The sequence below is a fragment of the Hippocampus bargibanti genome, linkage group LG02 (genome assembly GCF_051943395.1).
Source record: "Hippocampus bargibanti isolate YZ-2025 linkage group LG02, ASM5194339v1, whole genome shotgun sequence".
NCBI classification, from domain to species: Eukaryota; Metazoa; Chordata; class Actinopteri; order Syngnathiformes; family Syngnathidae; genus Hippocampus; species Hippocampus bargibanti.
Genome location: NC_142735.1, coordinates 12,849,346 through 12,860,000, shown reverse-complemented (window position 1 = coordinate 12,860,000; position 10,655 = coordinate 12,849,346). Strand labels below are relative to the sequence as shown.

The following is a 10,655-nucleotide window of genomic DNA, read 5'->3' as shown; positions in this document are numbered from 1 at the left end:
AGAGAGAGAGAGAGAGAGAGAGAGAGAGAGAGAGAGGGAGAGATTGAGAAAGAGTCCCTCCACAGCTTTTGTCTGGCTTTGTATTTTCAAGATTTGGTATGAAATTTTTGGAGAAGTAATCCAGAGTCATTTCAGTTGAAATCTTCTTGAGGAAACTTTTTTTCTGGCACAGTTAATCTGTGTGAGTAGTGAATGTGGTGTTGAACAGCACAGAGGAGGAGTAAAAAAGAGAAAGAGGAGGTGGAGAAGTGACAAACTAGAGTGAAGGGCTGACCCCACGCTGCGCCTGACGCTGTCGATGTGCAAAATGTGCATCATCAGACATTCCAATCAGCGCAATGCTCTCCACCTACCAGGCACAGATGGTGTTTGTGAAAGATGTGAAAACACTGCGCGAGTATCCGCCGGAGCGCACTGTAATCTCGAAACTTTTTCGAAAAGTGGAGGTCATGTGACGATACGTGTCCTGCGCTTCAGGACAAAGCAAATTGGTTGACAATTTGCTGCAAAGTGGCTCCTGATGAGAATCAACACTAACAGCATGAAAACAATATTTTACAGAATTTCCTGGAGTTGTGTGAAGTGGCAAAAGTCAGAGAAATTGTATTATGGACATACAGTAATCCCTTGCTACATCGCGGTTCATTTACCGCGGCCATTGATGCATCGCAGATTTTTTTTGACCTAAAAAAAAGACTGCAAATGACACCAAGACAACAGGTTTGGAAAACCGGGAGTGAAAAAAATTGACGTATCTGGTGGCTGGGTTGATTTGTTTGCAGCTTTTGAACTGTAACCCAAGATAGCATTTAGCAGCCAACACAACCACCAGTTGTAAGTAAAATGGGCATCAATCAATGATGAATGTTGAAGAGCTGTCCATACTGATCCAGTTAGTGAAAATTCCAGTGACAGATGAAAACAAACTTCCATCAGGCTGTAGTTTGTCTTTTTTAATGTTTTGAGATATCTGTCATTTGCTAGTATAACGAGCATCCATCAGACATGGATATACCCATAACAATGATGGAATGCCCACCTCTGGAAAAGAATAATGTTTATCCTATGTTGTTATATCATTCTTGATAAATATTGTCAGAAATCAGGGGTGCCTTGCGTGTGGCCGCAACAACAAAGTGAAAACAGAGAGAGAAAGTGTCTACACTCTGCAAGGGGACTCATTCACTGCATGGCATCGCATTAACCTTGTCGTGATTTGCGACAATTAAAACAACAACAAACCTTGAGGGGAGGAGAAAGAAAAAAAATAGCAACAGTACGACAGCACGGAAAAAAAGCTGCAATCACTTGAGCTCACCTGAAGCAGCAGATAATGATTTTGTGATGTATTCAATGCAAATTAGACAGAACACAATTCCATTTACTCTATGACAGTAAACGTTATGTTCCATGAGGCAAACGAAAAAGGGTTGGACCCAGGAAGGAGAGATGGGTACCAAAAATGCCCCTCACCCCACCCTCAAAGTAGCAATACAAAATAGATATCCAGTACTAAACTAATATATACTCCAGAAAACATAGTCGCAACTGAATGTGGCCTTCAGGGACATACCCGTGACAAAATAAAACTCAATCCCTCTGAGGCTGGAACACAAGGCAGCAAAGAACAACAGAGAAGCTGGTTAATGTAACGTTCGTGAACCGAAAAGTTCGTAAGCCAAGGGGTTCGTAAACCAAGGTCTCACTGTACCCAAAATGCATTGTGTGTCGCTTTCTCGGTCAGTGACGATACCTACCGTGACGTCACGGTAGTTATCGTCACCAACTCAAAAACAAGAGTTCCTGAATATTCAGCGTGTGTCTTAAAACGTAAAATATAGCTATATGCGTTGGAATCTGTGTAAAATACGCTCAGTAGAAGTCATTTGAAGTACAAATTATGGACAGAGCTTGTCCGGGGGCGTCGGTTGTCCTTTAAAATGTGAAATGGAATATTCCAAAATACAGATAACATCTGATTTACGACCGGCGCAAGTTAGGACCACCCGTACTTACAACCACGACCGCCAGATTTAATTCTACGGCTGCCACCGTTACAGCCAGCAACGCGACAGATACAGAGGTCCGTGCAGGGTGATTTATTAAGCTACAACATAAAGTGCTGGTCCCAAAAAGAAGACCAGGAGAATAATCAAAAATAAAGAATATCAAAAACGACGAGTGGGGGGGAACCCGACAATGGCGAGAAGCAACTCGCACACGGTGGTGCAGAAACGGAACAACAACAACAATAATAATAATAATAATAATAATAATAATAATAATAATAATAATAATAATAATAATAATAATAATACATTTCATTTATACGCGCCTTTCAAAACTGGGAGGGGGGCTCGGACGAAGATATTGAAAGTCTTGGGTAATACAAAGTACAAATACAAGTTGACAGCGTCCCGTTTTCGTTGCCGCTGTCCTGAAGAAGGAAGTGTTGGAAGCGGGGAGGCGTGGCCGGAGCGGGTGGAATCACCGCGACGCTAACGCCGCTTCGAGCTCACGGTCGGCTCTGCCGCCTCGATGAGACAGGTGACCGCTTCTGGCTTCTCCGTTAGCAGGGAAAGCGATTTTTGGAAAGCTCACATGCGTCGGAAGCCGTGCGTATTGGGTCAGCAGAAAGCGTGTGCGTCGACACAGTAATAAAGATCGATAATACAAAATATAAAATGATTAAAATGGCACTAAAAGTTATGATTTATAAATGAACTGTCAACATTTTGGTATACAATAGTATTCAATAGAAAACGTTGCTTAAAAACAACAGATAGACATCGTATACAGTGGTGCCTTGGTTTACGAACTTAATTGGTTCCCAGACAGAGTGTGTAAAGCGAAAAGTGAGTATCCCAAAAATTAATTTCCCATAGGAAACCATTAAAATGAGAATAATCCTTTCCCAGGTCACAGATATAATTTTCAACTAAATAAGCCTGAAAACTACACACAATATACCTTTTTCTATATATAATAAATGTGCTATTGTTTTGTAATGAAAGCAATACACTGCACTCTATAACAAAGTCACTTTATTTACATTTGTGATGGTCATTGATGGCTCTTAATTGACACCTGTTGCTTTCTGACTTGTAAGGTCTTACGAAACTGAGGCATCACATGATTATTCATCATGTTGATGATTCTCATAGCCACAGTCTTTTCTGGATGGAACTGTTCAATAAAAGCCTGCACATCACAAATTCTTCCTTGCTGCTTTCAAGGATCAAAGGGTAACATCATGCCAAGCCTTTTCTATCAGTTAAACTCAATGATACTGTCACGTTCTGAGCGTGACAGTGATATCTGACTCGTCGGAACGTTAATAAAAGGGTTTGGATCCCCAAGCAGTGGCAGAGACGTACATGCTGGCAGAGGTTTTATTACAACAAAAGGCGCGCGTCCGATGATTCCACGGACCCGGATTGACGCGACAAAAGAAGGCGGGCGGGGGCGATCCGTCCAGCCCTATCAAGCTAGGCAAAATAAAATGGCACGCAGGGGTGAAAAACGGAGCCCGGTCATAACTCGGATGTTACCTGTAGTTTGTGAGATAAAGTCCAGACTTTAATTCTTACTTTCAAGACCAAATAATGTATTTCACGAAGAATAAGTTAAAAAAATCAATGGTCTCAAGTTCGAAAAGAAAATTGATCCAAATGGCATCTTGAAGCCCTCAAATACTCTGAGGTGCTATTTCCAGTGTGAAATTGACAGATGCTCTGTGTGCATGAGTGCTGCCGAATTGTTGCACCATGACTTCCAGCATGTCATAGCGTGGACGCCGTTATTCATACAGCGGCGGGCCAGAAGATTAAAGGATGAAAGAAAAATCTGACAATTACAAAGCTAAAAGAACTGGGGATGTGGAGAAGGGCTAGGAGATAACAAGAAAGATAGAAAGAATGAATCACAACCAGAGAAGGCACAAAAGAAGGATGGAGACGGACAATCTGCGGGTATCACCATGAAAAACATCTAGTAGCAAAAAAAACATGCACCACCAAGCAATGATTGAAAACATGGTTCGCTGCTCAAATTGCACTTCGTTGGTGCTGAAACTGTCCTCGCATTTCAATCCTTGACAACATTCCAAGGGAGTGCTTGTCAAACACTTGGCGAGAAAAAAAGTCCCTTTTTTTCAAGCGAATGGTTTTAAAAGTATTGAAAATGAAGATGCAATTTTTTTCTTCAAAGATGAAGTAAAATGACAAATGAGGAACATCATGAGAGCTCAGATTGTTTGGATTTCTACCTAATTCAGGAAAAATGTGCCACATCAATTGGCACCACAACTCAACCTGCTTTTTCCTTTCAGCCACAAAAATGTCAGTTGCTTTGGGGATGTGTAAAAGAAAATATCCTAAACATGCAAAGTAGCGGTTTTCAACAACGCGCCTCAAATTAAAAAATGTTCAAATGTGAAATGGGGTCGCTGTTAAGTTGGATGCTGTATATGATAGAAAAAAAGGCTAATGAAGTCATTTGAAAGTGCCAAGATCAATGGACCACTCCTCTCAAAGAGTCACATATACTGAGTGATTGACACAAATAATCCCTCAGTTGTCAAAAAGGCCGGCAAGTACAAGAAGAAAGAAATAATGTGCAAAGGCCACTGAAGCTACTACTCTCATGTGCGGCTTGTTATAACTGCAAAAAACATCTTGCAGAGGAAGCACGCCTGTTTCAGTTCACTCTGTCCTAAAACTTTTTTTTACTGGGTGCCATAATTTTTCACGTTTCCAAAGTCATTTCACATGAGTTGTCCCAAAGAAATTGAAGCATTTTAGGGATCTTGACACAATTGAATAAAAAATGTATCACTGGCTGAAAACACAGAGGCTCGCCATATCAGTGTAAGGGTGAAACAAGGTGGTGGTGGAAACCCAAAAAGCAGGCAGGAAGGAAGAGCAGGGTGTAATTGACAAATTGTATGAAATAAAGTCAGCGGGAACAAAATCTCAAACCATAAAGTCATCAGAAGAAAAAGGTCCAAAGTACCAAACAAAACTCTGAGTAAAACATGACAAGACGAAACAAACGAGACAGGGTGAAACAAACAATGACAAACACTTAAAGGACAATCGACGTCTCCGGACAAGTTGTGTCCATAATTTGTAAAATGGCTTCAAATGACTTCTACTGGGCGTATTTTAATAAGATTCCACCGCATATAGCTATATTTTACGTTTTAAGACTGACTCGCGCTGAACATTCAGGAAGTCTTGTTTTTGAGTTGGTGACGAGTCCTCACGTGACGTCAGAAAAGGACCGCCTCCTGACCGTAAAAAAGACGCATTGTAGCGTCTTTCCATCACGTCAATGTATTTTGCTGTACTGTTTTTATTGAAACCCTTGTGATACATCAAAAAGTCGCCAGCAGAGGGAGTCCAAGCTCCATGCAAGGAATGTATCAGCCCGTGGAAATGGGCTGATTCATTCCTCACAGGAGCTGGTCGCCATTTTTCTGCCTCTTTTGTGGGACGTTACATTGCAGTCCAGATGCCTCAAAATGACACGGAAGGACTTCTTTAATGGATGCCAAACATGTATGCTTTCCTCTTCAGAACTATTTGAATCATATTCATACCTGGATGTGTAACAAGAAAGCATATTATCTGAATCTGAAGCCATTGTTTTTATTCTCCAGCAATGCAAGACGTCTTGGCGTGACGTCACGAACTGGGGGCGGGACTTTCTGAAAATGCCCAATTCGCAGCTCAATTTTTTGCAGATTTTGGACACCTTAAGTCATTTTTATTGGTGTTTTGCATTTGACTAAAAATATCATACTGCGTGTTTTGGGTATTTTAGATGCTATAAAACGTTTTTCTGATGTCAGTTAAAAAATAAAAAAGTGACGTCGGTTGCACTTTAAAAAAATCTGCAACAAGAGCTAGTTTCTACTGTAGCTTTGTGTTACTTGGTAGATAGGTTGAGAAAAGTTTCAAGTATAAAGGAGGCAGGATGAATGCCAGTTAAAACATGAATCAGCCTGAATTTTCTGAAAAAATTCAACCAGTTTCAGTTTGCCAGATGACATTTGGGAGGTATACATTGGGATCCAATGCACGCCTCCCCATTTTATTGAATTTACGATTTGAGAACGTAGAAAATACACCAGCAGGTTCTACCTAAAAACAAAGAGAAATTCTGCAGTTTAGGTGTGCAGCACGAGAGCTCACGCAGTCAAGTATCACTTTCCATAAATTCGCAGCAGGGGGCGACATAGATATTTTAATAAAAATGCATAACTTTTAATATTTTAGAAAAAAATAGCAGCGCTTTGGATTTGGCATACTCTGTTGTGATATTTGTACGGCAGTATATTATTTGTGTTAATTTGTATAATTTTTGGCCCCTTTTTATGACACGCGTGCGTTTCACGTGTCCTTCCTCGCGCGCACGTTAATTCAGCATGAATGAGGAGTGGCGGCATGCGCGCGCGCACGTCTTTGTAGAAGCATGTGTCACTCACTCGAGGAGGAGGGACCAGAGCGCGCACGTAGGCACTCACAGCCGCGCTGCATCCACTTCCCCTTGCGTCCGAAAATCTTCCCAAATATCTACGTGCACACGCAGCTGGCTGGCTGAACACGGTTTTCCTTTCGTGTCGGTTGTGTGCGCACCTGCTCGGTCTCCGAGATCGGAAGACGATGTAATTTTTGGAAGAGGTTTGGATTTAGCGCGCTGAGACATGGTAAGTTTTGTCTCCTTTCCCATGCTACCTTTGCGTCGTTTTGACCTTCCTCAGTCTGTCGAGTCTCTGCGGGCTGAAGTGAATGAAGTGAACTTCAAGGCTTGTCAGAAATCCTCACATCAGAACCATTCCTCTGTGCAGGGAGGAAAGTAGGTTCACTTTAAAATACGTTTAAGAAACATTGATCCATAACACCCTCGTGAGGATATGACCCAGGTGATCAGATTTTTAGGGTCTGATGATGGAGCATTTTTTCCTTTAAATTGAAACTACCGATACTCAAATTTTTAGTTCTTCTAAATGTTCATATTCATAATGTTAGGATGTCAATGTTTTTTTCTCTTATCAGAATACGAGACCACTCTTCACCCCTAAATGTGGCTATTTTGTGAACAGTGCAATTCATTAATTGATGTATTTTCAAATTCATCCTCCGGTTGACATCTCTATCATGAGTCGACCCATAAAAGACTGATATTTTGCTTCGAATTTTTTGAAGTGCATTTTGGCCATTTATGAAACCAAAGACAGTTTTGTGTAGCAACTTTAATTTGGGAATGCATTGTCTGTCACGTGGTTGTCTGTTCAGCACATTATCCTCACAGTGCAGCGGCAATGGGTTAAATTCTGGCACCGGCCTTTCTATGTGGAGTCTACATATTCTCCTCACGCCGGCTTGGGTTTTATCTGAGTAACCTGATTTTATCCCACATTCCAAAAACGTGCATGGAAGGTTAATGGTGCACTCCAAATTGCCCCTCGGTGTGATTGTGAGCATGAATGGATGTGTGTCTGTGTGCACTGCGATTGGCTGGCAAACAGTTCTGAGTGTCCCCCACCTCCTGTCCCAAGATGGCTGGGATAGGCAACAGCACTCCCTGCGACCCTAGTGAGGAATAAACGGTTTTAGATAATTGATCATGGGGAGAGGGGAGAGGTTGTCTGTCATTCGTAGACTCACAAAAAGTCTCCAAAAGATTCATCGAAAAATTGCATTTGTATTTATATTGGTTGTGAACCAAGAATTAAACAGCGAAATCCCCCCCTGCTTTTATCCATTTTGTCGGAGGAGTTGTTTTGCCAAAGGACTTTGGGAATGAACAATCACAGCAACAGCCCAGAAAACGGGTGAGCTGCGACACGTGTATTGGTGCTGTGTTTGGAGGTGCATAAAATCATGACATGGATTTCCTTTGAAAGATAACATTTTATTGGATATGAACTTTTACAGAGGTGACTTAAATTCAAATCTTTGTGTCTTTGAGCAGTTGGCTGATTGATAACAAATTTGAACTTTGTGTGTACTTGACAAATGAATAATGCAAAATGGAAGAATATTTTCTGTTTTCATCACTGTGTGTGTCTGTATGCGTGTGTGCACGGGCGTACTATTTGTAAACATCATGCTCACAACCTCTTGATAATATTTCATCCTATCAAACCTAATATTTGGCCTGAGAATAAGAAGAATGAGGCAAGAAAGCAATTCGAGTAAACGCATTACATTGTAATTTATATCTAACAGCAGTGGTGTATGAGGGAGTGCTACAGCACATACGTACGTTCTTGACCCCAGTGTGTGTGTCAAAAGCTTTCTGCCATCTGTCAAGAGTCAAATGAGATGACATGCATGTCTTGGCCGATGTGATAAGGATATTCGGAGGGGTGTTGGGTAATCCATGGATCTTCTTATTAATAGATACAACTCAACACTCTTAATTCTAAGAGATTATGTTTGTGTTTGCTTTGATTGGTACACCAAAGCCGTACTAAGGGATGTCGTGACTACTGTCATACGTGTATTTCATTTGTTCGGAATTTATTGACCACCAAAATTGGCTCAGTAGTGCCCACGGAATTGTGGAAAAATTCACTTTGCAAAACCAGTTTCACTTGGCAACATGAATTTTGTGATTAACAGACTCCGAAAAAAAGTTTTGAGATATCAATTTCCCGGTCCATCTATGTCCCAACTCTCATGTATGGTCATGACCTATGGGTCGTGACCAAAAGAACGAGAGCCCAGTAGTCCGGACTCTCCCTTAGAGATAAGGTGAGAAGCTTGGTCATCCGGAAGCAGTTCAGACTCGAGCTGCTTCTCCTCCACATAGAGAGAAGCCAGATGAGGTGGCTCGGGCATCTGAATAGGATGCCATCTGGACGCCTCCCTGGTGAGGTGTTTCAAGCATGCCCCTGCGGCAGAAGACCCAGAGGATGACTCAGGACACGCTGGAGAGACTATGCAGCACCCGGCTGGCATGGGAATGCCTCGGGACCCGCCAACAAGAGCTGCAAGAAGTGGCTGGATATGAAAAGACACTGTTGGCTTGTTTGTCATTTTGAGTTGAAACAACCATCTTCTTCTTCTTCTTTTCCTTTCGGCTTTTCCCTTCAAGGGGTCGCCACAGCAAATCAGTGTCCTCCATATTTAGAGGTTTGATCCGCATGTTTGTTTTGGCCAAGCTTTTACGTCGGATGCCCTTCCCGACACAACCCTCTGTATTTATCCGGGCTTGGGTCCGGCACAAGAAGACATATGTCCCTTTGTGGCTACAGAACAAGATTTCAAACCAGAAAAGTCGATTTTGTGATTTGAAGAGAAAAAAAACATGTTCTAGGGTGGTGGTGTAGGTGACTAGCTGCTGATGCTGCTTTTCTTCTTCAATGACAATGTGAAGTTGAGACCAATGGCGGCGATGGTTTCAACTTTAAAGACTTGGTCATAATATTGTGGAAAGGATTACCGCTTGAAAAAGAGAGTGATGTGTTTTAAATCAGAAGTCCGCGCCAAGAGTATGTAAGGTTTGTTGATGCTTAGACATCACATTCCCTGTGGCCAATGTGGAGGTACTCGCTGTTAGGTGTAAGTCCCAGGCATCCTGGCCTTCTGCGAATCTTAAAAATTCAACCCTTGAAATCTGTTTTATTTCAGGGTAAACGTGAAAAACCCCATCAAAAAGCTTTGGAAAACTATGACAGGAGGCGTCAGTAAGTCTGACATTTTGCTTATAGTGTCATTTCAAGGGATCTTGGCCCACGGAATTTTGAAATGAAAAGTTACTTTGGTTTCTGACATAATACAGTCCGTTTGACCCCTTCACATACAGACTCATCCTGGAGGTGACATCATTTCAACCTTGGACACTAAACATATGGTTATCAACCTTCAGTTGTTCCACTGTATGCACACTATAAAGTCTTACATATACTGTATTTGATTTACATTCTATAGTTCAAGGTCTTGACAATAGAAAGTACAGTATGTGAACATTCTGTCTTGTTTTTTTACGGTTACGCAACATTTTATGGAGCTTCTGACTGGGTCAAAGGTGCTGATTATGCTTGGAGGGAGCGCGGGTGATTCACACCTTGGTCTGCCTGCACGTAACCCGCTTGCAAAAGCAGCGGGCACCATTGATAATGGCACGGAATGACATGGCGGGCGGTGATGTTGATCAGCAAGCTATGTGGGAATGAATGGGCTTGATTGAGGGGTGTTCTTGAAGGTAAGTATTGATAAGGACGGCACCTTTGTCCATTGGTTTTGTTGTGCTTTGAATTCAAAGTAGCCTTCATGTACCGTAGATTTACTCGGAGGAGGACACGCTCAGTATGCCGCTCATGTTTGATACACAAATAAAGTGTCTAGTAATTCATTTGAAACTTCCACCAAGGTGAAAAAGAAAGCAATGGTATTGAGTTAAAGATTCAAGATTGGCCTTGGCATGCAAACTTGGCTGAGGACTAAGGTGTCCAATTAGACACACAATTGTGTCTAAACACACAAGACACAGGTCTGAGAAATTAGGGTTTCAAGCCTGTGTAAAGCTTTAAAGTGGGATGTGAAGACAAAGTTAGGGTTTAAAGTTTGGGCTATCAACCTCATTATAATTATAAAAGTTAGGTTACAAACCTTGGCTAGTGTGTTAAACGACAAATCTTG

At 41.7% G+C, this 10,655-nt stretch overlaps 1 protein-coding gene across 6 annotated transcripts in view; it reads left to right on the top strand.

Annotated features, from left to right (window-relative positions):
- Nucleotides 1–6,497: 6,497 nt before the first annotated feature.
- htr4 (5-hydroxytryptamine receptor 4) overlaps nucleotides 6,498–10,655 on the top strand; it is an 82,224-nt gene continuing 78,066 nt past the window's right edge. For 4 of the 6 annotated variants that reach the window (XR_016114140.1, XR_016114139.1, XM_088989426.1 and 1 more), the window contains exon 1: nucleotides 6,498–6,712. The gene's annotated coding sequence lies outside the window, so the exon portion shown is untranslated. Of the gene's footprint in view, nucleotides 6,713–10,109; nucleotides 10,219–10,655 lie in introns of those variants that run through there. The other 2 variants (XM_088989425.1, XM_088989427.1) reach the window with 2 other exon arrangements.